Raw genomic sequence first — 27,665 nt, 5'->3', positions numbered from 1 at the left:
TTATCAAATTTTGAAAATCTGTTGTTATTTTATTGCAGCTGACTACTTTCTCGGTCAGCCAAGATAAACAATTAACATGAAATTTCCTATTAATGGGCTTCTTTGCGTGAATTTGCATTATTCATGCATGCAAATCGCATGTAAAGCAGGTCATTGTAATAGGAACAGGAACCTGGGAGGACCATGCAAATTATTGAGTATATCACATGATATTGTCACAATAGTGCTCTATAGCATGATATACGCTGTTTAATGCATGTTAGAGCACTACCGTGGCTTGATGTATCATCCTGTTAGCTGGTTACAGTTGAAAAATGGCTAAGGTAGCCGGATAACTTTACACTGCCTAAGAAGGTCATGAAAGGCCTCTTTTTATTTGTCTAGATCAGGGGTGGGCAATTCCAGTCCTCGAGGGCCACAAACCTGTCGAGGTTTTAGGATATCCTAATGAATATGCATGACATAGATTTGCATAAAACTGAGGCAGAGTGCATGCAAATCTCTCTAATGCATATTCATTAGGGATATCCTGAAAACCAGACTGGTTTGTGGCCCTCAAGGACCGGAACTGCCCACTCCTGGTCTAGATTGTAGTTGGATAAGAGTCATCCAGATAAGTGGCTCCCTATTCAAAATGTTGCCATTTAACTGGCTAACTTGTGAGTTATCTAGATAAATGCCTTTAATACTGACCCCACTATGCTTTATCTTCAAGTGGCAGACTATAAATGTGTAAATAAAAATTGCTGGCACCAGGGAAGTGTTCATTTTCTAAAACCATCTTATGATGTGTTCATGTCCCTCGGGTTGAAAATCACAGATGTATACACAAATGGACATATCTAGAGGCCACTCACTTTTTAACTCTTCTCTAAAGGTTGATATTTATGATCACTAATGAGCACAGAATATCTGTTGCTGTGCCTAGTCAATACAAACAGAAAGTCTCCCTTCGTATGTAGGAAATGAGCCACCCTACTGTTCCCGGCGCGGGCACGTGGACACACCGATTTTATAACATGCGCACGCCGGCACGCACAGGTTATAAAATTGGGTGGCGGCACGCACATGCACACCGGATTTTATAATCTGCGCGTGCATGTGCGGGCGGCGTGCGCAAGTGAGGTGAATTCATGCAAAGTCCGCGTGGCAACGCAATCGGGCCTTCCCCAGTTCCCTCCCAGTCCGCTCCAATTAAGGAGCGGACTGGGAGGGAACTTCCCTAACCCCTTGCCTAACCTTCCTTCCCCTCTCCTCCCCACCTCCTAAAGCTAACCTATCCTGCTCGGGAGCAGAAGTAATTTACGCACGCCGGCTTGCTGCCGGCGCGCGCTTCCCTGGGACAGCGGTTAATGGGCACTGTCCCGGCCAGCCTCTGCCCTGCCTCACCCCTCCCCTCCCAGAACATACCCCCAGCTCACCTCTTGGAAGAGGCCCAGCACTTGTGCGCGTACCAGGGTTTAAACGCGTGGCCGGGCCCCTTTGAAAATTCGCGCGGCGCACGCAAGGCCCAGCCACGCGGGTAAACCCAGGATTTAACGTGCGCAGGCCTTTTAAAATCCAGCCTAATGTGAGCAGAAACAAGAAAACTGCAATTTTCAGCATGCCTAGCAGTGGTGAGGTGCTTGCAGAGCACATAAGCAAGCATCCAAAGGATCAGAGCCAGAAACATTTCAGAGTATCTGATAACAGGATTTCTGTGACCTTTCACATGGCAGAAACACTAAGCCTTCTGGTATTTTTTACCTTCTCCCAGCTCAAACTCTCTAAGGTAAGTATTCAAAGTCATTTAGATGGATAACTCACAAGTTATCTATCTAAATAGCAAGTTATCCATTTACATGTTTAGCTTTGATTATTGACCTCACTATCTCTTGCAGTTCAGGCTTTGCCCATAAACTCTTTCAAACTATCCCCCAATTGCCTTTCTCAATGGAAGGAAAGAGTAAACCCTAGACAAGGGTAACATGAGAAATCCAGATGAGGGATGAAAAGGATATGTAGTGATGTGCATTTGTTTTACAATATAGTGATGCTGGGTTATCTGTTTTTCCTAGGTACACTGGTCACTTCAGCTCTTCTCCAGCTCTTTAAGGTTGATAGTCTGAAAGTTCTTGATTTGTTCGCAACGTTTACTGAGAAGAGAAAAGGTCTGTGACTGATAGACAACTGCATCAGTGCTTAATAGCTGTGTGACAACGTTTTGCTGTATTTCTAAATGAAGTTATGGTAAATAAAGAATATGACAAGATATACATTAACACAAAGAAATGTATTTTATGTAAGTGTAACAAGAAAACAACTACTATAACTATTTACTCAGAAGTTAGGACATTTTTTTATACAGTAATGGAGGGCACACAGATTGCCTCGCTATTCATGGTGCAGAGTTACGAGCCACCAGTTGCTATACTGAGCAACTGGCTCCAGATTTTCTGGACACTTTGATCCAGTCCTGGTTTTATCCCATTGCATTCTCTAAGAAAAAAGCAAGACTATAAATACCTGCATGTGGGGGGGAGGGGGGAGAGTAAAACCAGGACTGGATCAACCTGACCTGAAAGCCACTTGGCAACCTTATGGCCAACTAATACAAACTAAGCCTTTCTCATGAAGAAAATATTGCTTTATATTGCCTGAAGAGCTTTGAAATTAAGTCGGAGGGTGTACAGAAAAGCAGTTTTTTCTGCTTTTCTGTACACTTGCCCGGTGCTGGCCGAAATTAACAACCTGCCTTTGGGCAGGCATTAATTTCTAATAGTACAATGTGCGGCTTGACTGCACATTTTACTTTCTGTATCATGCGGGACTAACTAATAGGCCCATCAACTTGCATTTGCATGTTGAGGGCGCTATTAGTTTCGGGGTAATAGCGCGCGTGGAAAACGCATGTCCAAACGGGAGCTAACGGTGCGCTCGACCTGAGCACACCGTACTGAATCGGCCTGATTGGATGGAAGAAGGAAGCTCTGATGCTGGCATTGCAACAAGGTGGAAATGACCTGGATGAGTGCTGATTGTGTAAAAGACGATATATCAAGTACATATATAATGCATGGAAAATTCAAGTGTTTTATATGAGCGCAGGCTGAGTTGTTAGAACTATGTTTGCACAATTGGATAATATTGTCTAGTCTCATATGAGATTTTAGCTATTCAGCAGCAGTACAAGTTTCTTTCATGAATAAAAAAGACTTTATAAGTACATTCATATGTTAATCTTCTTTTACGACTTATGCTTGTCAGAATATTCCTGGAAACTAGATTTCCCATGCTAATTTTCTCTATGTGCTAGAGAGCTTCACCAACTCTGCATCTAAAAAGGAAAAATGCTGTCATCTTGCAAATATTAAATACATACTCATAGGCCTTATTAAATATGTGAACATATCCTGAAGCTCCTCACGAATTTCAGATATTAGATCCAGCTCCCTCCTCCAGACCTTCCTAAATTTGGCCTTTAATTCCTCTACTGAACAGGAGGTATAGAATCGCCTGGAACATACAGCATGATTTATAATCAAATTAGAAAATGCCACCATCATGCAACATGTTGCGCTTGGAGGTGGACCCTTGTTCTGGAGCAGTGTAGGGCGGCTCCCTGGTCGGACCCAGGAAGCACCTGCCACCGTGGTGGAGCACAGGAGGAGACAGAGGTTAGCTGGAGCTTCACCATTGGAAGCCTGCGGTCCCCCTGGGTGGAGCCCTTGGGGATCCGGGCCGCTTGGACTTAGGTGGGCCTCGCAGGGTCTCCCAGAAAGGAAGTTCAAAGGTGTGCCCACCAGGATCAAGGGTGCGCGGTCGATGTCTAGACTGGAGGCCTGAGGAATCAAGGAAGGCCAGTACAGTGTCTGCAATGACAAGGCTAGGAGCAGGGCCAGAACCCAGGAGGCGTGGTCAGTAGTCGCAGAGGTCAGGTTCCAAAGATCAGTCCTAGAGTAGTCAGCCAAAGCAGGGGTCAGGTTCCAGAGATCAGACATGGTCAAGGAGGCAGGCAGAGGTCAGTATCTGGGCAGCGATCAGTGTGGTCAAGAGCAGGCAGAGGTCAGTACCAGAGAGTCAGTCCAAGAGGTACTACCTGGGGGGACGCAGGAACAGACAGACGCTGGAACAGGAGGATGCTGGAACAGGACTGGAACAAGACTGGAACAGGCGATGAGACACGGAGGCAAACTAGTACACACACGGTGTTGACCCGATTGCCAAGGCAAGGAAGTGCAGGCAGGCACTTCCTCTTGTTCTCCGTTCAATCAGGGCGTGCAGCGGAGCTTGGACCCGCCCCTGGCCCTATAAGGGACCGGGCGGTCCGCGCGCACCAAGGGGCGGGGTCGACACCACGGAGGACACCGAGCCCTGCCATGAGGCTTGGTCCGCTGAGGAAGACCTGGCGACCGCCGCTGCGGGACACTGAGGCCTGGGGGAGCTTGCGGCTGCTGCTGGAGAGGCCGACCCGGGACCTGCAGAGGAGTTGGAGAGGTGAGCAGGCCCATGCATGGGCCGAGCGCGGACAGGGCACGCAACACAACATTGATCATTTCTTCTAAACATCTACCAATATAAACTTTGTTCATGTAAGTTTAAATGTTCTGCTACATATACCACTATCGCATTAACAGATCTTTGGAGTTTACATGTCCAAATAATTTCCACATTGTTATTCTCCCCCATGCAGCAGATTTCTCATCACCACTCCTCTAAGTAACACAATGTATTTATTTATTTACTAAATTTTCTATTCTGCACATTCCATTTCAGTTCTAAGCAACTTACCCTCTTAGTAGATAAAAAAGTTTGTACATATATAAAAAAAATAATACAATCATATACAAGTACATAAAAATGAACACGAACATGCTCAACATGAACATGAACACCAGGGATTTCCAAACTTATCCTGGGGATATCCACAATGAATATGCTTAAGAGAAATTACTGACTTTCCATGATATGCAAATTTATCTCTGACATCATCATTTTGATTATGCAGAAAACCTGACTGTCTATGGGGTCCTGCATAGCTACTTCAGAATGTTCTATTTGTTACCCCTGTCTGCCAGCACACATGCTCTTCAGAACAAGCCTCACCTCTGTTACACTCCAGATGCACATGGGAACATATGGCCAACTTTTGATCACTGACACATCTTGCCCCTTCAACACCTTTATGTCTTCCCCTGATGCCACATCTCCTAACATGCAAGCATTTTCCAACCCCTTCCCTAAAATTAACTAGCCCATTAGAATGCAGATTAACTGGTTGTAAGCCCTGGAATTCATCTCCCCTACAACTGACACTCTGCCTTTTCCCACTGTGTCATACATGTACCCCTGGAAGTACTAGATCCTTACCTATTAAAAGCCTTCTTTATTTGATTCCAGGCTTTAGTTCTGTCCTGCAGGATCCCTCTGCTGGGACTAGGAGAACAGAGGATTTGCTCCTCAGGAAGAACCAGCTGAGCCAAAAAGTCTTTCTCCTCATCAAAAAAGTTAGGTTTTCAACTTCTGGCCGCCATTTTGGAAAATGATAACACATTCAGCAGAGGGCATGCATCTTACACATTTATCTGGCTATGTAAGTGAGTTAACTGACTATCTGGCAATATGCACTACATAGGCGTACAGGTGACTTATCTGGCTACCCGGCGATATTCGCTACATAGCCGGATAGATTAGTTATCCGGCACCTGGTGATGTTCACTACATAGGCAGACAAGTGAATTATCTAGCTATATACAATATCATTGTTTAAACGCATAACTTGCATATCCGTCTATGTAGTGAATATCATCGGGTAGCCAGATAACTCACCTATCTGGCTATGTAGTGAATCGCCAGGTAGCCGGATATATCACCTATCCGGCTATCTGGCGATATTCATTATATAGACGGATAAGTAACTTATCTGCCTAGCTAGTGCTGTTCATAGCACAAAATAGCCATCTATAGTTTTATCCAGCTAAAGCAAGATAGTTACACATATCCAGACAAGTTTTGGGGTTTTAAAATTGTTAGCTCTTCTTTGACCATTTTATTTTATCTGGATATGTCAGCATTAGCCGGCTTACTGAATATTGACCTCTTTAAGATCTGGTAGGGTCACTGCACTGCAAATCTAGTACGTGAGAGAGCCTACCCATGCAAAGTTTTGACCATGACTTCTGGTTGCCATCTGAAACTGTACTGCTCAGAAATACATTTGAAAGATCAACACTTCATATTTTATTTGCAGCAAAATATGGGAGTCAGTATAATTCTGCTTTTACTTTCCTTCTGAAATTATAACTAATAGGGAAAGTCATAAAAGGCATAGTGCCATGAATAAAAATGCAATTCTCCTCATGTGATGAATTAACCTTGATAATTAAAAATATTTCCAATATAAAGAAGAGTGAAGCCCTGTCAAAACCATGTGTAACTTTTAACTGGTTTGAATCTTCAGCAGGCAGATATTTGAGTTAAAAAAAAAACCAAAAACCATAAATTAAAGGGAAAACCACAATTATCAGTTAATAATTTGAGGATCTGCCTGGCTCAGTAGAAATGATCACAAGAGGGCAGCAGAGAGCGTCTCATCCCCTGTGAAGCTAAAGCATATTATTGCATTTCTTTGCGTTTAAAAGAAAACTCAGGCTGTTGGCATTAACTCTGACTAATTGACTTATGAGTGATCACTGACACATCTTGCCCCTTCTTATGAGTGATCTTGCCCCTGACTGATGAGCGATAACCTCAATTTATTAATCAATCAATTAGTACTTATATGTTTTCTTAAACTATATTTAGGATATTTAGTAATTCAGCAAAAGTAATTATTCACCTTTATTTTCTGAATATAATAAGAACTTAAAGTTTTCATCTCAGCAAGTTGCTATAAATCAGGAAGAGTAAAAACATCTCTGCCTATTGCAAAATCTTCCTCTCCAAGAAACCCCAAAAGACCCATTTATGAAACTTTTTTTTTTTTTCAGTAAACAGCCCTCTTTTCATACGTCTCTGTCCCACAGTCGCAGCCCTTTAACTAGGCCCCTAGATTCCTGCAGCAGCTTGGGGAAGAGTCTGCAAAAAGAGTTAGGAAATCATGCCGCAAGCCTGTGGTACATTTCCATACATTTATATCACTTTGCATATTAAATTGTGTCAATTCACATTTGCATAATAAAAAGTTCTTTTCCAAACTTTGTTTGTGCATAATTTATTTTGTTCTTGTAAGCGTCTTGTCAGTGGCAGATCTCACGTATGGATGCGGGGAAAGAGAAAAAGGAGATCTCAGGGATGGTGAGAGGGGAGCAAGAGAGGATCGGAGATAGGGAGAAGAGGGGGCTTGAGAGAGGAGGGATGATTGGGTTAGAGCAGGGGTGGGCAAGTCCGGTCCTCGAGGGCTGCAAACCACTCGGGTTTTCAGGATACCCCTAATGAATATGCATGAAATAGATTTGCATACAACTGAGGCAGTGTGTATGCAGGTCTCTCTCATGCATATTCATTAAGGATATCCTGAAAACCCGAGTGGTTTGCAGCCCTCGAGGACCGGAATTGCCCAGCCCTGGGTTAGAGGGAAGCTCGAGGTTAGGAGAGGGGAGAGGATAGGAGAGGGCAGGGGATGGGGACAGTGACGGATTTAGGATTTTGCCACCCCTAGGCACTAGTGGTGCTGTCACCCCCACCCTCCCCTGGATAAGGAACAACAGAACAGAAGGTCTAAGGCACAGCCTTCTTTGTTATACTTTATCTGCTTCATGCTCCCGTCCTCCCCTAATGTTTCTGAAGGACAGGGAAAGAGGGACTGGTTTAGGGAGCAGAGTGGCTTTTCTTTATTCCCTGGATGGAGATGAGGGGGCGTGGGGTGGTGGAGCCTACAACAGGGAGTAGAAAAGTGTTTCTTTGTCCTGTCCCTTCCAGCCTCCTGTTCTCTGCTGATTGAGATTCTGCACAGAAACCTTCAGCCGGCCTGCTGCCTCACAGATTTTTGCTGCCCTAGCCCAGGCCTAGGGTGCCGCCTGGACAGGGAGGGTTAAGAGTAAGGGAAGGAGGTTCTGGGCTCTTGGAAAGGGATTCATAGAGGGAATTGTTCCTACCCAGACTCTGGCACTGTTCCCCCTTGCATTCCCACACCAGTCCTTTCTCTCCCTTTCTTTCCATACCCCAAGTGCCCATATGCACATACCCCATTCTCCCCTCAGCTACTCTTCATATACACTCCGATTCCCACAGCCCACTTTCACTTAAGCCCCTATATTCTCTTTCACGAGACACCTATCCCCAGTTCCTCTTTCACATTGAATCCCCTCTTTCAGATTCTATTCCTTCTCCCATAAACACATCCTCAGTTCCTCTTTCACATCCGATCTCCCACAAAAAAGAACCCTATCCCCCAGCTCTTTCACAACCCTCCCCCCATAAATTGCCATCCACAGGTTCCTGTTTCTCTGACCTTCCCACCTCTCCATCCCTCCATAGGCAGAACTGGATTTTGCAGCCTTTCACATGGCATTGCAGAAAACACAGGGCCTTCCCTTTAATAGATGTACCTTAATCAAAACAATAAAATAAGGCTACCAGATATTTAAAAACTCAAAATATTGCATATCAGTATTGAGAGAAATAGCTTTGAAATGAAAATTGTATAAATTGTATTCCATGTGCCAGATCAACAGCAACCTGTATCAATTAAACATTCAAATCTCAGTAGCTAATGTACTAATATCAAGCATGCATTTTTTTAGAGTGAGTAAACTAGTTTTTCTAAAGGTCAAGAGAAAGCTGATTCAACAATGAGTGCTGACGTTGCCAAAATGAACAGCAAAGTGCATAATGTGAAATGTTAGAAGTGCTAGTGGAAGCAACAATGCTCATGTAGACGAGTCCATCTGGCAGGCTATGCAGGGACCTATGAGGCTCACTAGTAATGGGAGCTATGTAGAGTAGGCTGTGATGATAGAATCAAACTAGTAGGGTCTGATTTGCAGGCTCCAAGTACAGAAATATCTAGCAGGCACCAAGGCACTCATGTAGCCAGATCTGTCTGTCCGGCTAATCAGAGGAACTAAGAAGCTGAATGTTCAGGCAACAACTATGCTAGTATTTCTCGCTATTTAGACTGTTATGGAGCTTTGAAATTATACAAAGCTGGGGGAAATAAATGGCAATTATGCTCATCTATCCATGCTCATCTATCCAAGATGATGACGTACAAATGGCAATTATGCTCATCTATTATGCTCATCTATCCAAGATGATGATGTACAAATGAGAAATCAAAAGACTGTCCTGGGTAAGGCGAGATATATTGCAGGAGATCATACTCTGTGACTAGTAGCTGAAATATACCCTTAGCAGTGTGGCTAGAATAACCTGGTAGAGAGGATGGGCTGATTAGACTTTTTCTGCTGCCATCTACTATGACGCTATGTTACTATTGAATTGATGCGGTAAACTAATGAGATGCATAGCGCACTAATGCGTGAAACACGTGCTATTTAAAGTGTACCAAGCATAACACTGGTGCACGATGCATAGGGACAAAAAAAAAGTAATCACTCTACTCTCCAATTCCCGCATCTTGATCTGCAAAAGAAATCTCACCTCCAGCCCTGCCCTCCCCACCCACCTGATCAAAGAACAAGACTCTGCACCATCAATTTCATCTCTTACCCCAAGGTGGTACAATAATACCCCCATGCCTGATCTCTTCTCCCATCCCCAGGATCCCACAAAAGTTTTTAACACCAGCCTAACAAGAGGAGATGCCTTACCTTCCACTGGACCAGTATCCAACAATGCTGCAGGCAACTTACTAGGGTCCAGAACTCCAGACACCCAGTAGGCAGGGTCAGGGCACTGCTGAACAATGGGAAGATGCACCCAGCCTCTGGCACGTCCAGTAGTGTCAAAGCAATATTCACAATGTATTAATAAATTAATAAATATAAAACAACATAAAAGCAAAACTCACAGTTATGAAACTAATCTACCCAAGGGAAGCACATGAAAGGAGGGCAAATTTCTTCCCAATGCGTGAAGGAAGGGCTCATCAAGGAAATGAATGGCACCTCAATATAGGCAATAGGAATATAGTTAAATGGAACCCTTGTTGAGGCAGAAAAAAAGTTAGAAAGGTTGTCGGCAGCCTTTGTTCATGCAGGAATTTAAAAAAAATTGCCACCTAAATAAATAAATTTTACCAAAGACGCAATTCAATATTTAAACTGAAAATACATTTTTCTTCCTTTGTTACCTGCACTTTTCTCCTCACAGACAGTTCTCTGATTCTCCTGTTTCTTTTTTTTGTCTTCTCCATGTCCCCACCCCATCCTCTGCACACACAATTTAAAATTAGGCATTTATAATAACAGATTTTACATTAAAAAGGATATTCTGAAGTAAAAATATAATATACGGTATATATTGCTGTGAGAGTTACATGCACTGCTGTAGAGCTAACCAGAAAACTCTGCAAAAAAAGTCACTTAGAACCCATATGGTATTAGGCATATTGTAATATGTTGGGTGTGGGTTTGGCCCTCCCATACCAAAACAGCACTAATTGCCAGCACTCAAACAGCAACAACCCTACCTATGAAAAGGTACCTGCAAATATTACACCAGATTGTAAAACACCAATACACCTGCTATTAGGAAAACAGAACAAGCCAAACTGCTATAGCTCCTTACACAGAAACTACATGCTAGAAGAATACCTTATCTCACCAAACATGGAGAACACAGACCCTCACCAAATGCGGAATAAAAATACCATAATGTATAAACAGAAACATGCAGACAAAAACTGAACTGGAAACCGTAACAAGCCAGTCTCCGAATCTATACAGTACAGGAATGGAAAAACAGAAACATTACCATTCCTCATAAAACATCAAGCAATAAAATCAAGAAATATAAATCATTAATCATAATTGTAAAATCATACTAATAAAAAGAATATTTCAAAACAATTGATAAATATGTTTCACCCATCAGTCGCAGACAGCTGCGACCGCTCTTGCTCACCTATTTCTTTATAGCATTGACTCCGTTGGGTAGACTTGTAGCCTCCGCCAGCTATCTCCGGCCTGCCTACCACTCTCAGGTCTCCCTGGATGGCACGGACGCTGACGACCACCATCTTGCCCCTGGAATCCCTTAGGCGTGCGCGCAAGCGCGCATGGGCCAGTCTTAAGCACATCATGGTGGGAACCTCGGGGGCGTCCCCTCGGATGACGTCATACCACCAGGATACTTAAGCCGGCTGGCCCTGCTTACCAACGACTTGGCAACAAGTTCCCTCATTGCTGAATCCGCTTCGCTCACTACAGACTTCTCGTTCCTGTTGCTGACTCTTCAGCTTGAGATGCTCTGGGTACCCGCTCCTCAGGGGCCCTTTCCTTGTCTTTGGCTAATCGCTCCTCCGAGGGCCTAATGCCTTGGATTGCTACCTGCCCCATTCCCCGGGGTTTCTCTTAGAACCTTCGCTACTGTGAGTACCTCTGCTCTACGGACCATTACCATACCATCTCTAGTGCGGAACCCTCATCAGTGTACCCCACGCTGCGGACCACTACCTTACCATCTCTAGTGAGGAACCCTCATCGGTGTACCCCGTGCTGTGGGCCACTACCATATCACCTCTACTGAGGAACCCTCACTGACATACCCTGCTCCATGGACCTCTACTGTATCATCTCTACTGCGGAACCTCATCGGTGTACCCCGCTCTGCGGACCATTGCCATGTCTTCACTACAGAGGTATTCCCTTTGGGTATACCCCGTCGCACAGACTCTGAGACTTTCTCCTGCACTTCCCACTCCACGCCTCTCTATCTCTTAATAAAGACTCTAATCTATAGCTGTGTCTGACGTCACTGAGACCTCACTTCCCAACAGTGAGGCTCACAGGGCTCCTCCCTGTGGGTGGCTCCATCTCTCACCTCGGCCCAGGGGCCCACATACCTACAAATCCTAGCAGAATACAATACATTCCAATAATTAAAGGCTCATACAAATTTTGAAACATTTCCAAATACCAATAAAATATTTCAAAACAGCAGAAAATGCCCCATATGTAGCACTGGAACCAGTCACCTAGAAACTTACGCTTGCAGTATAATCATCAGTTACGGCTTCCATCTGTTAAAACTTTTCACCATGTTAAGATGCAAAACAGATTGTTTTCTATGGTGATCTCTAAGTTATGGCTTGATCTACCTTTGTCAGTTAGAGAGGAAATGGATCTAATTTGGTTTTGATGAAAAGTGAAGACTTGGCTACTGATGTCTGAGGTAGGTACAGTTAGATCTAGAGAAGGAGGGCATGTTACAGAGGAACAATACTGTACATATAGGTTATTGTTTTTTATTTTATCTTGTTTTTTTATTTTCTTTTATTTTTACTGTATGTGTGTTAGGATTGTAGATTATATGTATTATATTATAATACTGCTGTGTACATTGCTTTGAGCAATTTTATTGTAAAATCTGGCAAGTGACTTATACATTTTAATAAATAAATACATTAAAAACTTTCTCCTCTCTCTCTCATATATACACACTCTCCAATACACATGTTCTCTCTCTCACCCATATGCCCATATGGTCTCTCTCTCACACACACACACACACACACAAACACACACACATATATACATGCACTTTCACATGCTCACACACACAAATGCTTTTATTTTTCTTCCTAGAAACATGCTGGCAGCAACAGCAACTTTCTTCTTGGGCCCTCATTGGAAGACATCCTCTTTCTTCCTTGTAGAACAGACACTGCTCCTCCGCTCGATCGTGTGAGCCTGGCTGCCACTCTTCTTCACTTCATCTATGCGGCCTTACCACTGCTGCTGCTGCTGCTGCTGCTCCTCTCTTCAGCCAGGTAGGCTTGCCAAAGCTTCTCCTGCTTCTCAAAGCTAGGTGGACCAGGTCAACATTGCAATGCTGTGATCTCAGAGTCCCTTCTTCCAACTCTGTGGGACCTATATCTATTGCTCCTTCCAGCTGTGATATTCGGGGCCTCCTTCTACCTGCCCAGGTGGGCCCACAACACACTTTCTCTTCTGACCCCCATAGGCAGGAAGGAGAAGGCTTAATTGCTATGGTCTTATGGCTGCCACCAATGTCAGGAGTCTTGCTTCTACAATTCGGAGGAGGACCCATGGAAGCAGTAGGCAGCCATCTCCAAATCCGTGGCACTCAAGGCAGTTCAACTAGTGCTTCTATCAGCCCTGCTCTCTAGATTCCTTTTCTCATTCTTTTTTTGGTTGTTGTTGTTATCTTTTCTTATATGCATTGCTCCTCCTTTCTTCATTTCTCCTTTTCATCTCTCATTTTTGTTTCTCCCTCTTTTCTCCCTCTCCACATATTTGTTTCTCTCATTGCTCCCTATTTCTTGCTCCACCTTTGTCTCAGTCTTCCATGGCCCTTTCTCTCTCTCCGTCTCTAGCTCCAATTCTCACCCCTCTGTCTCAACCACATTCCGTTTCACCGTCTCTCTCTGTTGCTGCTTCTCTTCCTTCCTCTTCCTTCAGGCTGCTGCAGAAGCATCTACAGCCATCTCGGAGGCATTCCAGCAGCAAGATCAGGTAGAGAAACTGTAGGCAAGCCACAGTCATGGCAAGGGGACACACCTAGAGATTCCTACTCCCTGAATCTCCTCCTCCTTCTCCTCTTCTCACACACTTCCTGTTTAGAGAGGAAGCACATAGCATTGGGAAGGAGGAAAAGGGGCAGGGACAGGGAGTGCTACTCTTTAACTGTCCTGAGCTGGCAGTGACAATTTCTGCTCCTCAGTTCTCCCACTGATCTGGGGCTATGGGTCCCAGTCAAGAAATCAAGAGGTGAGGGGAAAATGAAACAGCCCAAGAGCCGTACAGAAAATTCACAAGACTGTCTGAAATGACCTCTTGTTCATATGTTTAGTTCTCTAGAATGGGAGATTTCCTGTTAAAGCAGTCAGGCTTTAAAGCCTATTTTTAAACATACATTTCTTGTCAATATCTAAATTAAATCAAGCACGATGATTTGCTTTTACTAGGAGTGAACTCTGTTCTGAAAGTGAGTGTTAAATAATCCTTATGCTTTCATTTGTGCAATCACGTTGATGACTTGGATATTAAATATGGCTTGTTCAGATGTCACATATTGATATATGTGTCAGCATTTGGACTGGGAATAATTGGATTCATATCTATGTTATGTTTTCAAATTGCTGGGTCAGATCTGGGGCTCCTGCTATAAATTCTTCAACCCTGGTCCAAGTAAAAGGAATGTGACAGATTTAATACCCAGAATAAGTTATTAACTGCAAGGATGTATAAAGCAGTGGCACAGTTGAACACAGACTGACGCCTTTCAGAGTACTGAAAATTTAGGGAAGGAATTTACTTTTTTCATTTGTGAGTCTAAGAAAGGAATTATTTAAATTATCCCCAAGAAGTATTCTGTGTCCATAAAATACAATTCGTTTCCTTTCTTTTCTCATAGCAGTTTTCTTCTGTTGATGTTGACAGCTTCCCTTACAATGCTAATAATTGATATTTATTGAGGGGTTGCACTCATGAAAAGTACAATTACAGATGGTGCCGTGCATTAGAGGTCAGTTACTGAGTAAAACTTTGGCCCGTGAAAGGCGAGGGATGGGAATACAAAAGGCCAGTCCAAAATGAGTGCGCTCCTGTGAGCACATAGACATCAAGAGCCAAGATTCTCCATGGCATTTTTTTATTTTCAGTTGTTACAATAAAAAGTTTTGACATCTCAGACTTTCCTTCCACTAAAGAATTTGGCAGAATCCGTGCCCAATCACCTTACAGGATGGTGCCCATTCATTGAATACAAGCGGAAATCAGGGTTTCAGTAGCAGCACAAGGCCTTGTTACCCTGAGTCAAAGCCACAAATGTAGACCTTCAAAATAAATTGGAAGCTTGGGGGAGGAAAAGCTAAAATACTTGACAATGGCCGTCTTGTACTGGCTAAGGGGCCCTTTCTTTCTCCATTGCCCGTTCTGGTGGTTCCTTCCCTACTGGTGTTACAGTGGTAAATGGTGCCAGCAGAATGAAGTCGGCACGATTATCAGTGTCTCCCATTCAAGAAAATGCCACCAACCTGAGTTAAACATCAGTCGTGCTGAACTTAAAAGGAAAAAAGAGGAATTGTAAAACTAATGGTTAAAACTAACTGAGTTTCAGAAGTGACTGCCTATACAGAGCATTAAAAATCCAATCAGATCTGAACTGTAATAATTTGGGGGTTGATTAAAAAAAAACCCAAAAAAACAGTGAACAAAATGTGCTCGTATGAGCCACACATGAAGTACTCCTGAGAACCTATGACAACAAAGAAAGAAAGAAAACGTATAAGGAGAATAACATTGTTCTGAAATGAACGCAAATCAGTTATGCGTATTTTATAGAAATAATAATTACCGAATATCAGTTTTTCCTTTGCAGTTGTCGTCCAGGAAGTGTTTGTTTATTTGTGTTCTCTTTCGGACACTACACTGAAGATGGGCAAACAAATAAATATAAGGAGAAAACAGGCACAAAATAAACAAAATGCCTATCAAGGAGAAAAAAAATACATAAGAATTAAATAATGAACAACTTGTGCATATCTTCTAAATATTTCCCTAAATCCTCCGTGTCTTGACATAAACCTATCAAACCGAGTAAAAGAAAAGAAAAAATAGAACCAACTGTAATGGAGTATTTATTCCTCAGGGAAGGAAGATGAGAGATGAGAGGGGAATTGTGGGCAGGGCTCACCTATAAGGATTGGCAGAGGGCTCTGAGGGAGAAGTCCCAGGAACAGGAGGGCAGGGCGTGCCAACTCAGAAGTGAAGAAGGGAGCTGACGGAAGTGGAGCAGAGAGGCTGCAAACTCTCAGACTGGAGATTATAAATTGCCCTAAGGATTTACACGATTGATTACAAACTATGGTTTTGCACACTGTGCTAAAGGAGGTTAAAGACAAACAGCAATGGAACAAAAGCTCCACAAACTAGAACCTGGGACACAGGTCAGAAATACAGACAACTCCACAGGAGGAAGGAAGCAGAGTCCTGCAGAGTGGATCTGGCAGAGAAAGTCAAGCCTGTGTTTGAGGATCATTAGCGTGAGGAAGGCACCTCACCACACCAACCAATCATAAAAATAAACTCTTTCACCTAGCAGGTTTTTCAGCTGTTCTTGGAAAAATAAAATAAGATTCAATATCATAAACTGCTGTAAGTTAATACTTGTAGAAATGAGATATAATATCCTGGCCAGGTTCCTTTATATTGTGAATCAATTGAAAAGAATAGACCCAATCTACCTGAATGTACTTGCTTCATCTGTTAATTTTCCACTCCTGTCTTTCTCCCTAATCTCTGGGGACGTTATTGGTTGGGTGGGTCATTCCAAATCCTCAAGAACACAGTAGAAAGGTTGGGTTGCGGTACGGTGTAGCGATTCCCCAGGTTTGTTTCCATTAAGGGGGTAACTGCGATCAGCTTCTTAAATAAAGTATAATAACCTCATACTTACTTTGCCAGCCACCATTGAAAATGAGCTTTCAGTTAATCTTCCTTAAATTAGGATTCATACTACATAAACACAGAACTCTACTGGACCTTTTCCGTTCCCCACTGGGAGTTAGTGGTTAGTCCTAGTCAGATATAGCAGCATGCTCAGTCCTAACTGAATTTCTTGCAGCTACCACAAGCACACGTTTGAGGAAACCTGCAAAAAGTAAACTTCATAGGCATTTACTAAATAGTTGGTTTGCAACACAAACAACGAACAGATGAATAACAGTTTGCATAAGAAGCATGATCTATTACCTTGGTTTCCAGAGCAAAAGGTATATATGAATTCTTTACTGGCTCCTTAGAAACTCTCTCCAGTAAACTTACCTCAAAGCCTCAAAATTAAGGTGTCCCAGCCTCATACCGTATATCTGTTTGCTAAAAAATATAGTATCCCCCTTGTTTGGTAAGACAGTCTCCTTTATGTCAAAACTACAGTTGAAAAAGTAAAAGGAAAAAAAAGAAAAATCCCACATAAAAGTGATATCAGAGAAGTCAAGTGGTTTAAGATAAATCTGGTGCCTTTTGCCCACAAAGGGCTATAGATATTACCATCTGCAAGCACAGCAATTAAATCATTTACCAATCAAAAAGGTATTCTAATGTCTTTTCATATTTTTTTGTTCTATCAAAAATCATGGAAAACTCCATTGTTACATACAAAACAAATCTCAGTTAACACCAACCAGTAAATAAAAAATAAAGAATAATATTTATCACAATACAATTAAAGATTATCAATTCTTGATGTGGTATAAAAAAAAAGGAGGATATTCCTCACGCCTGTAATGAAACCAGATATAATCATTGTCCACAAATAAAGAGTTTGCATGGTAGTAAATACTTATTACAATGCAGTTCTTGATGTAATATGAAAAAGGGAGGACTCGTGCCTGTAATGAAACCAGATATTATCATTGTCTAAAAAAAAAAAAAGAGGCTTGTGAAGTAGTAAAGGCATCTGACGATAGTGACAAGCTTGCAAAAAACACTGCCGCTTCCTGAAACCGGTCACATCTGCAAAAACAAACACCCATCCATACCTGCCTCACGGGTCACAAAATAAATGTAACTAGGAATCCCCCCCCCCCCAATAGAAATACTAATGTCCAAATATCAGCAGATGCCTTATTATCACACAGTTACTCATTATTTTTTCGTTTACTGGTGGTGTTAACTGAGATTTGTTTGGTATGTAACAGGGAAGTTTTCCATGGTTTTTGACAGAAAAAAATATATGAAAAGACCTTAGAATACCTTTTTGAGTGGTAAATGATTTAATTGCTGTGCTTGCAGATGATAATATCTATAGCCCAATGAGGGCAATAGGCACCAGATTTATCTTAAAGCACTTAACTTATCTGATACCACGTAGGAGGTGGTTTTATGTGGGTTATTTTGGGGTTTGTTTGGGGGGGGGGGGGTTGCCATTTACTTCTTTGATTGTAGTATTGATTCATGATAAAGGTTTGGTGGTTTTTTCGCTTTTGTTGTTGTAGTCTCCCCGTATGTGGAAATGTACCAAAAGATAAGATGTGCCATTCTCCCCTGGGTAGTGCTTCTTCCTCCTTTCACTGATCCAAGCTCTGTTCCCAAAGGTTTCAACTTATAGCATTCCACAACCTTCCGAGGACTTTCTTGACTACTTTTTTTTTTTTTTTTTGCTGGACTGTGGACCACTGGGGTCAGCTGGCTATACTCCAAACCCTTCCATCATAGCAGCAGATTGGAGAGGGGGACCCTTTCCCTACCTTTTCTGCCAGTCTCTGTTCACCCTTCTGCTTGCCCCCAGTATAATTCTCTCCCACGCTCTGACCCCACCTCACTTGGAACACTTTGAGCTTTACTCCCAAGTCAGTCCCAGCACTGCCCCCATGCTCTGACCTCTCTCCCATTGCTGGTGGATGTTACTGTTCCCTCTTTCACTGGCTCCTGGCTCTCCGCTACAGAACTTTTATCTCTGCACTGGCATCCTGCTACTGTCTCAGGTCAGTCCATTATTTTGTGACACACTGCACACTGATTTGAATCACTGCCTTGAATATGGCTATTCTTGGCTGTTCCTCTGTCTCTCATTAACTATTATGGTGGATTTATATCTTTAAAGAAAAAAAAAAAAAAGCACTCCATGCTTTCAACTCGACAACTTCTTTTCATAGATTAACTAAAAGAAAGAAAGTTGTGAACCTTTCAGTAATGCTTTTGTGTGTTAAGTATCAGAGCAGGGGTCTTTAGTTCTGAGAATTTGAGGGAGGATCAGATGTACTTAAGCCTAAGCGTCAGACACTGAAGTGCTACATTTTATCTTTTAATGGGTGGAGAAAAAAAAATCTTTGCATATGGTTCCTTTTCATGTGTTTACTGCAGTTTTCATGATGTCATCCTAATAGTTTAAATATTTTTCAGAAGGTTAACAAGCTTCAGTGGTTAGGGAACCTGTGTGGGATTAGGTGAAAGCTAATTTGATCAATTACTTGGAGTTGTAGAGGTCTCTGGATGAGACAGAAGCCAGTGTACACACTTTGGCAGATGACGAATCATTGTGCAGTCAACACATGCCACAAACGTAATGAACATTATTTCAGACTTCATTTTTCATCCAGAGGAGAGCAGAACAGAATTAATCCACATAGCAGCTACTTTAAGCAGTGGTGCTGATAACTGGGCATGTAATACAGATTTTATATATAGTAACACAGTTAATGACGGCAGATAAAGATCAAAGATCCATTCAGTTTGCCTAGCAAGTTGCTTATTGTAATAACTGCTGCTCCGTGCAGCTTACCTCTGCACCCAATGTTAAGGATAGTAACTGCCACTCCGTGTAGATTACACCCTTTCCTTCTGTTAAGGGGGGTAATAATAACTGCTGCACTAGGCAAGTTACTCCCATGCAGAAGTGTTAAATCTAAAGTTAGCATAGGTTACCCCATTTTTTCATTTCCATTCTCTAGCCCACCTCTGGTGGTATCATCCAGCTGTATAATAAAAGACAAATCTCTGTGTTTGCGTGTCTCGAGTCTAGCCTAGTACTGCGGTTCCTCACGAAGCTCCTCCCCATGGGAGTGGCCATCACTGCAGTACCCAAAATCCACTCCAACACCTCAAAACCATAACAGGCCCTTTTTTGTCACCAGCCGAGCACCTTACAGAGCTACACATGATTTAGTGTGTCGGTATAGCCTATCTGGTATAATTTATTTAATTATGTATTTAAGAGTTTTTATATACTGCGGCATGTTTGGAACATCACCTCGGTTTACAAGAAACATAATGCAGCAACAGGCTTTACAAGAAACACGTAAGAGATATAAAATAGCAACAGGCTTTACAATGCAAATTCATAAGTTAACAGGAACTGAATAACAACGGAAATATGTACAGAACAATATGGTGATAATAGAATTGCTTTACCAGGTGGGGTTACAGTAAGAGCTATCAGGGGAGAGTAATACCAGTGAATTAACAATTTGGGAGAGTTGAGTTAAGTGTTAAGTGCCAGGAGGTCCGATATGAGGGGGGAGGGGGGGGGAGTGCGGGTGCGTATAGATCAAGTGTATGCCTGTTTAAACAGCCAGGTCTTGAGGTTCTGTTTGAATTTTCTGGGGCACGATTCCTGGAGAAGACTGGGGGGCATCTTGTTCCAAAGAGCTGGTCCTGCTATGGAGAATGAGCGTTCTCTCGTGGATACAAGTTTAGTGAGTTTAGGCGAGGGTGTATGTAGTTTCGCTTGATGCTGAGTTCTGGTGGGTCTGTCAGGTTTGCGAAATCTAATTTGCTCTGTGAACCAATGCATGTTTTGATTGTGTAGGGATTTATGTATGATGGTGAGTGACTTATATATTATCCTGGAGGTGATAGGCAGACAGTGTAGGTGTTGGAGGACAGGTGTGATGTGATCATGATGGTGGGTATTTGTGAGGATATGGGCAGCTGCATTTTGTAGCATCTGCAAAGGTTGTGTTGCATTTTTTGGAAGGCTTAGGAGGATGGCGTTGCAGTAATCAACTTTGGCTAGAATAGTGGCTTGGAGAATAGTGCGAAAGTCATATAGGTGTAAAAGAGGTTTTAATTTTTTTAGAATATGAAGATTGAAAAAGCCATCTTTAAGGGTGGTGGTGATGAACTTTTTTAGATTGAAGTGGTTGTCCAGGTTTACGCCGAGTCTGTGTATATGCTGAGAAGAGGTGGTGGATAGAGATTGTGTGTAGGGTATGGGTGGGTTGAGGGTGATATTGTGGGGTGAGATGATAAGGAGCTCTGTTTTAGTAGTGTTAAGTGCCAGGAAGTTGTCTGAGAGTAGGGTGCTGATGTCTGCGAGGGCTGAATCCCAGGTCTTCATGGCATTAGGTAAAGTGTCAATTATGGGAATGAGGATCTGCACATCGTCGGCATAAATAAAGTGCAGAAGACCAAGTTTGGAAAGGAGATGGCAGAGAGGGAGGAGGTATATATTGAAGAGGGTAGAGGATAGTGAGGAGCCTTGCGGTACCCCTTGCGGTACCCCTTGCGACAGGTCAATAGGTTTTGATTCCCAGATATGATTGGAACCAGCGGAGGGGGAGTTCCAGAAATGCCGATTTCTTTAAGGCGTTTTATTAGGATATTATGATTGACTGTGTCAAATGTGGAAGAAATGTCCAAGAGGGCCAGAATGTAAGATTGCCCTTTATCAAGAGCTTTCAGTATGCATTCGGAGAGGGAGATGAGAAGGGTTTCGGTGCTATGGTGTCTGCAAAACCCATATTGTGAGGGGAAAAGAATGTGATGATCATCAAGGTAATCCGTCAGCTGTTGGTTAATAATTTTTTCTAGGATTTTTGAAAGGAATGGAAGGTTGGAGACAGGGCGATAATTGGCAGGTTCAGAGGGATCAAGAGAGGATTTTTTTAAAATTGTTAAATGTTAAATGTAACTGTACCTTCCGTCACCACAGTTCTAGTTTTTGTATATAATGCACTCCTGTTCTATGTAAACCAGCAAGATATGTCTTCATGATTGCCGGTATATAAAAATCCTAAATAAATAAAAATAAATAAAATAAAAAATAGGTTTTATTATGGCGTGTTTAAGTTGGGTTGGGACTGGGCCGAGAGATATAGATTTATTAATGATGTTGGCTATGGGTTTGGATATAATGTTGGGAATAGTGAGAAGGATCTTGGTGGGGATAGTGTCTAAGGGATGCACTGCAGGTTTGATTTTCTTGAGGGTGGATTCTATTTCCATAGGGGCGGTGGTCTCAAATAAGTTTAGTATAGCAGTGGTGTTTGCTGCTTGGGTAGTACTGGGCATGTGAGAGGTGGACGTGGTGCTTGCCGATAGGGTGTTGGTAGGTGTGGGGGTGGAGGAGAAGCGTGACATGAGTTTCTCTATTTTGCTGTGGAAATATAGGGCCAGTTCTTCGCATTTGGTTTGGTTGTCAGTGTCGGGGGAGGGAGTGTGAGTGGTTTTAGTTAGTGTAGAGACATAGGGGTAGATTTTAAAAAATTGCACGATTGCGTACTTTTCTTCACGCACCAGGCGCGAACAAAAGTACGCTGGATAGCCGCACGTATAAAAGTACGCTGGATAGCCGCGCGTATCTTATAAAATCCGGGGTTGGCGGGAGCAAGGGGGAGCACATTTGTGCAACCTGCGCGCGCCGAGCCCAGCGCGCGCTGCCTGTTCCCTCCAAGGCCGCTCCGATCCTCCGCCTCCCGGTCTGCCCCAAGGAACCCTCCTTACAGGCCGGTCCAAGGGTCCACCCTCTCTCTACTTTAACAATAACACATTCACATGCACATAGGACCTTCCATTATAAAGGAAAATGACTACATAAGAACTGCTGTCTATCTTCAGGGAGCAGGAACATTTGGGCCAGGAGCACACATGACAGGGTTCCTTCCGCATGTGAGGTTGAAAATGCGGGGCGCTGTTGATGTTTTTAAGGCCTCAATGTGGTAGAGATGGCACTGAGTGTAATAGCAGACTTTATTAAATGTCTGTTAATAGCTGGCACAACACATGGTGGCAGCCACATGTGTAGCATGTCTTTATAACTGTCAGTACTTTATTAGAAGTACACTGTTCACCTCCAGTTGAAATGAAAATCATCTGCATCCATGTCTGTTACTATGGTACATGCTGACAGCTGACATGAGCCCAGAATTGACAGAAAGGCAATGGAAATACACGACATCAGCAGCTAAATGCCCTAAGCTGCACAGAGGCTTGAGAGGCTTCACCTCTCAAGCCTCAATCTGGTGCTCAACACTTCCAAGACTGAACTTTTGCTAATCACTCCAGAAGGTAGTCCCTTCCAACACCATCTGCAAACTAACATACAAATATCCCACGCCAGAGACCTGGGAGTCTTCATTGATAGCCACCTGAACCTAAAGCAATTTATAAAAATCTCCACAAAGGAGTGCTTCTATAAGTTACAAGTACTCAAAAAACTAAAACCGCTCCTATTCCATTATGACTTCAGATCTGTCCTCCAAGCCATTCTGTTTTCCAAGATCGACTACTGCAATTCCATTTTGCATGGTCTCCCGGCGTCCACTATAAAACCCCTCCAGCTGCTCCAAAATGCAACTGCGAGAATTTTGACGAATACCAATCGGAGAGCGCATATCTCTCCTATTCTATAAGATCTTCACTGGCTCCCAGTACACTTCAGGATTCTCCATAAATCACTCACAATTATACACAAATACATTCACCAGCAGACCCCTCTTGATCTGCTACACCCTCTCAAACTGCATTCGACGGCCAGACCTTTAAGGGATGCCTACAAAGGTTCCTTACATGTACCTTCTATCAAAGTTGTGCACCACTCAAATATCAGAGACCGGACATTCTCTATCACAGGTCCCTCCATCTGGAACGCCATGCCTCCGGACCTTAGGCAAGAAACTTGTCTACGAACTTTTAAAAAGAAACTAAAGACATGGCTGTTCTGTCGAGCCTTCCCCGCTTCTTGTCCAACAGCGTGACTTAAATTATGACAATAGTATTTTTAAACAACTCAGGATAGCTGAAAATCAGAAACTGTCAAAATACAAAAGGATCCAGCTATGTATAGAACTCAATGTAAACTTACTTTGCAACCGTCATACATAGCCTCAGTAGTATAATGGCTTATAGTGTCAAGCCCTTGCAACTCTGGGCTTGAATAATCATAGGTTGCTGTAAGAATTTAAGAAACAAACACTGTGTCAACACTACAAATGTTTGCTCTTGACGTTTTCCACCAGCCAGGGGAGTAATGTCTTACTTCCTGAAGTGCACGCTCCAACACGGCAGTGTTTCGGAGTGTCAGACTCCTTCCTCAGGGAACTTCAGGGAGGTGATTTGCTGGTGTAATTCTGTGTGGAAATACAATAAAAGAGTTCTAAAGATGCCAAAGGCTAATGGTTCAAACAAATGGCAAGGATTTGGAAGCAATGAAAAACTTACTTTGAAATGATGTTTCTGGTCAGTCAAAAAGCGGTGCAAGACACTGGCTGAAATCGCTAAAAAGACAATGCATGAGAAAAAAAACGCATATGGGGTACAGACAAAACCTCCTCAATAGGAAAACTAGTACGTTGAAAAATGTAATTTAACATCTGTATCAGTCTCAGAGTCTCTCAGTGTTGTCATTGCAGTAACCAGGTAAAAAAGTTAGAAACTTACGTGCCCCAAAAGTGAGCAGCCTTGCCGAGATTCTTGCCGCTAAAAGTGACAGAGAACCGCGGGTAAAAACGCCGGTTTTAAAGGGGACCTGTCGACTGAAGTCAGTGCTGGCAGGAAATGACGAATGCACCTCCAAATTTGGTGATGACCATATTAGGTTAATGACGTATGTGGGAAAATACTAGCCCAGCTGAAGTCCATATATGGGCAATGACGTCATGCGGCGGCCATTTTGAAAAAACGAAACAGATGCAAAATGAATCAAAGATGCAGGGCATCGCGTGGGGGAAACTCCATACTTACTAGGTAAAAAAATTTTCCTGGATGGCCCATAATAGAATTAAAAGGCCTGTGCATGGCTCATGTAATATGAAAAGGAAACCGTGTTATAGTAGTAACTGTATAGTCAAAATTGAAAACCATACACAGATTGTGGTATTTAAAAAACACCTTATGAAGTATTGAGAAGGAAAGAAAAATCCATGTGAAATGTAATATTAAGTGAGGGAAAACCATTCTACTCTTTCATTTAGTCCCTGTGGTTCTGTGGAACGCAATTGAAAAATCCAACGATTTTCTTTATAGTTGAGCTGAGATGTTCTATCGCCTCCTCTCCAATGCTGGGGAATGTGTTCCAGGATAGCCCATTTGTATTCATCAAATGTGTGTGTGTGGGCTATGCTATGTTGGACTAATGGAGCTTTGATGTCCTGAGTGTTGATCCTACTCCGGTGTTCCACAAGTCTAATGCGGATCTTGCGTCGAGTGCGTCCTATGTAAATTTTATTACAGGGACACTGAAGTACATAAATTACAAAATCTGTGTTGCAATCAACATGATGTTTGTGAACAATCTTTAAACCTGTATGAGGATCAGTCCAATGGGAACCAGTCAAAGCTTGATTACAACAAGAGCATTTTCCACATGTTGTAAATGACCCTGGTGAAGAACCACATTGAGAGCGTGGCGCTGCTCTGACAACCTTCTGTTTGATGTTGTGTCCTCGAGAATATGCAAACATGGGGGGTTCGTGAAACAGCGAATGGGGACTGAGAACGTGCCAATTATTCATAATGGCTTGTTTGACGTGAGTAGTGAGTTCTGTGTATGGCAGAACGCAGATGATACTGGGAGATTCATTACGACGTTTATATTGTAAAAGCTGAGATCTGTCAGAACAAGTGGCCCTTTTATAGGCTCTTCGAATAACTCGGGTGGGATATCCTCTTTCTAAAAACCTGTTGCGGAGATGTCCAGCCTGTATATGAAAGTCTCCAATGTCAGAACACAGTCTTCGAAGTCTGAAGAATTGGCCCACTGGTAAACCTTCTTTAAATTTTCTAGGGTGGTGACTCTGAAAGCGAAGGTAATTGTTACGGTCGGTGGGTTTCCTAAACAGCGTAGTGCTAATACCTTTTGAATCCTTCATAATCTTAATGTCTAAAAATGCTAATGAATTTTGATCATAGACAATGCTGAATTTTAAATGTGGATCAATGTGATTGAGAAAATGGTGAAACTGTAGCAATTGTGCTTCTGTGTGAGTCCAGATGAAAAATATATCGTCAATGTAACGTGACCACAATTGGACGAATTGGAATTGAGGAGATGGATAGACATATTTTTCCTCGAATTGAGTCACATATAGATTAGCGACGTCTGGTGCTATAGGTGAACCCATGGCTACTCCATGGGTTTGGAGATAAAACTGCTGTTCAAACGAGAAAAAATTGTTATAAAGAATGATTTCTGTCAATTCTACCAGAAATTCTGACGGAATGCGCTGCGGTCTCATCCTGTTTTCAACAGTCTCTTGGACAAGCTTGAGTGCGTCCAATTGCGGGATGTTTGTGTACAAAGACTCAATGTCTAAACTGACTAGGAAATAACTACTGGGTATGTGACTGACCATAGATAGTTTATTCAGCATGTCTGAGGTATCTTGTATATATGAAGTGGCATTTTTGACTGAGACTCGAAGAAAAATGTCCATGAATTTGGCTAAGGGTTCCAAGATGGAGCCGTTAGCTGAGACTATGGGCCGACAGGGCGGGTGTACTAGAGTTTTATGGATTTTGGGAACCCCATAAATGACAGGGGTATGTGGATATTCTACCTTAAGAAAATTGTATTCCTTAACAGTAAGGAAACCTTGTTCAAGTGCAATCTTAAGCAGGTTGCCAATCTTGAGAGATAATGGGGGGGTAGGATCATCTTGTAATAACTGATAATATTTTTGGTCATCTAGTTGCCGTAAGATTTCTGTGCGATAATCCTGTTGATCCAGAATGACGGTAGCTCCGCCTTTGTCAGCAGGTTTGATGATTATTTCCGGATTGGTGGATAATGCCTGGAGAGCCCGATTTTCTGTGGATGAAAGATTGAAAAAAGTGTGGTAATGTCTTGATTCTATATCCGACACTTCTTGGAGAACAAAGGTTTGAAAGGCCTTGATTTGTTCGTCAACCATACCCGGTGGTATCCAACTGGATTTTTTCTTGATAATAGAGGGATCCAGAGATGTATGTTGTGGGCTTTTAGAAAAATAATGTTTAATCATGAGGAATCTGAAAAATTTGTATAACTGGATACGGCAAGCAAAAGAATCATGACGATTGGTGGGAACATAAGACAGCCCTCGGTTCAACACCTGTTCTTCCGCTGTTGTCAAATGATATTTTGATAAGTTAATTATCGACGATTGTTCTGGTTTTGTGACCGTGTGAACGGTTTGTGCCACTGTGCATCCTCTTCGGGAGGAGGTTGTTGATGACGTTTTCTGCCGTAAGGTCTTGGGGGACGGGATGGATAACGGCGTTTTTCTAAAAAAGTAGGCATTGGAGAGGAGGCGATAGAACATCTCAGCTCAACTATAAAGAAAATCGTTGGATTTTTCAATTGCGTTCCACAGAACCACAGGGACTAAATGAAAGAGTAGAATGGTTTTCCCTCACTTAATATTACATTTCACATGGATTTTTCTTTCCTTCTCAATACTTCATAAGGTGTTTTTTAAATACCACAATCTGTGTATGGTTTTCAATTTTGACTATACAGTTACTACTATAACACGGTTTCCTTTTCATATTACATGAGCCATGCACAGGCCTTTTAATTCTATTATGGGCCATCCAGGAAAAATTTTTTACCTAGTAAGTATGGAGTTTCCCCCACGCGATGCCCTGCATCTTTGATTCATTTTGCATCTGTTTCGTTTTTTCAAAATGGCCGCCGCATGACGTCATTGCCCATATATGGACTTCAGCTGGGCTAGTATTTTCCCACATACGTCATTAACCTAATATGGTCATCACCAAATTTGGAGGTGCATTCGTCATTTCCTGCCAGCACTGACTTCAGTCGACAGGTCCCCTTTAAAACCGGCGTTTTTACCCGCGGTTCTCTGTCACTTTTAGCGGCAAGAATCTCGGCAAGGC

General features: G+C 42.6%; 1 long non-coding RNA gene across 1 annotated transcript in view; it reads left to right on the top strand.

Moving 5' to 3' along the window:
• The first annotated feature begins 18,429 nt into the window (after nt 1-18,429).
• LOC115100901 overlaps nt 18,430-27,665 on the top strand; it is a 32,237-nt gene continuing 23,001 nt past the window's right edge. The window contains exon 1 of the long non-coding RNA XR_003859205.1: nt 18,430-18,553. This is a non-coding gene — a long non-coding RNA (uncharacterized LOC115100901). The remainder of the gene's footprint in view (nt 18,554-27,665) is intronic.

The sequence above is a fragment of the Rhinatrema bivittatum genome, chromosome 1 (genome assembly GCF_901001135.1).
Source record: "Rhinatrema bivittatum chromosome 1, aRhiBiv1.1, whole genome shotgun sequence".
Classification (NCBI taxonomy): Eukaryota; Metazoa; Chordata; class Amphibia; order Gymnophiona; family Rhinatrematidae; genus Rhinatrema; species Rhinatrema bivittatum.
The sequence above is the reverse complement of the archived record's forward strand: the minus strand, read 5'-3'. Positions and strand labels throughout refer to the sequence as shown.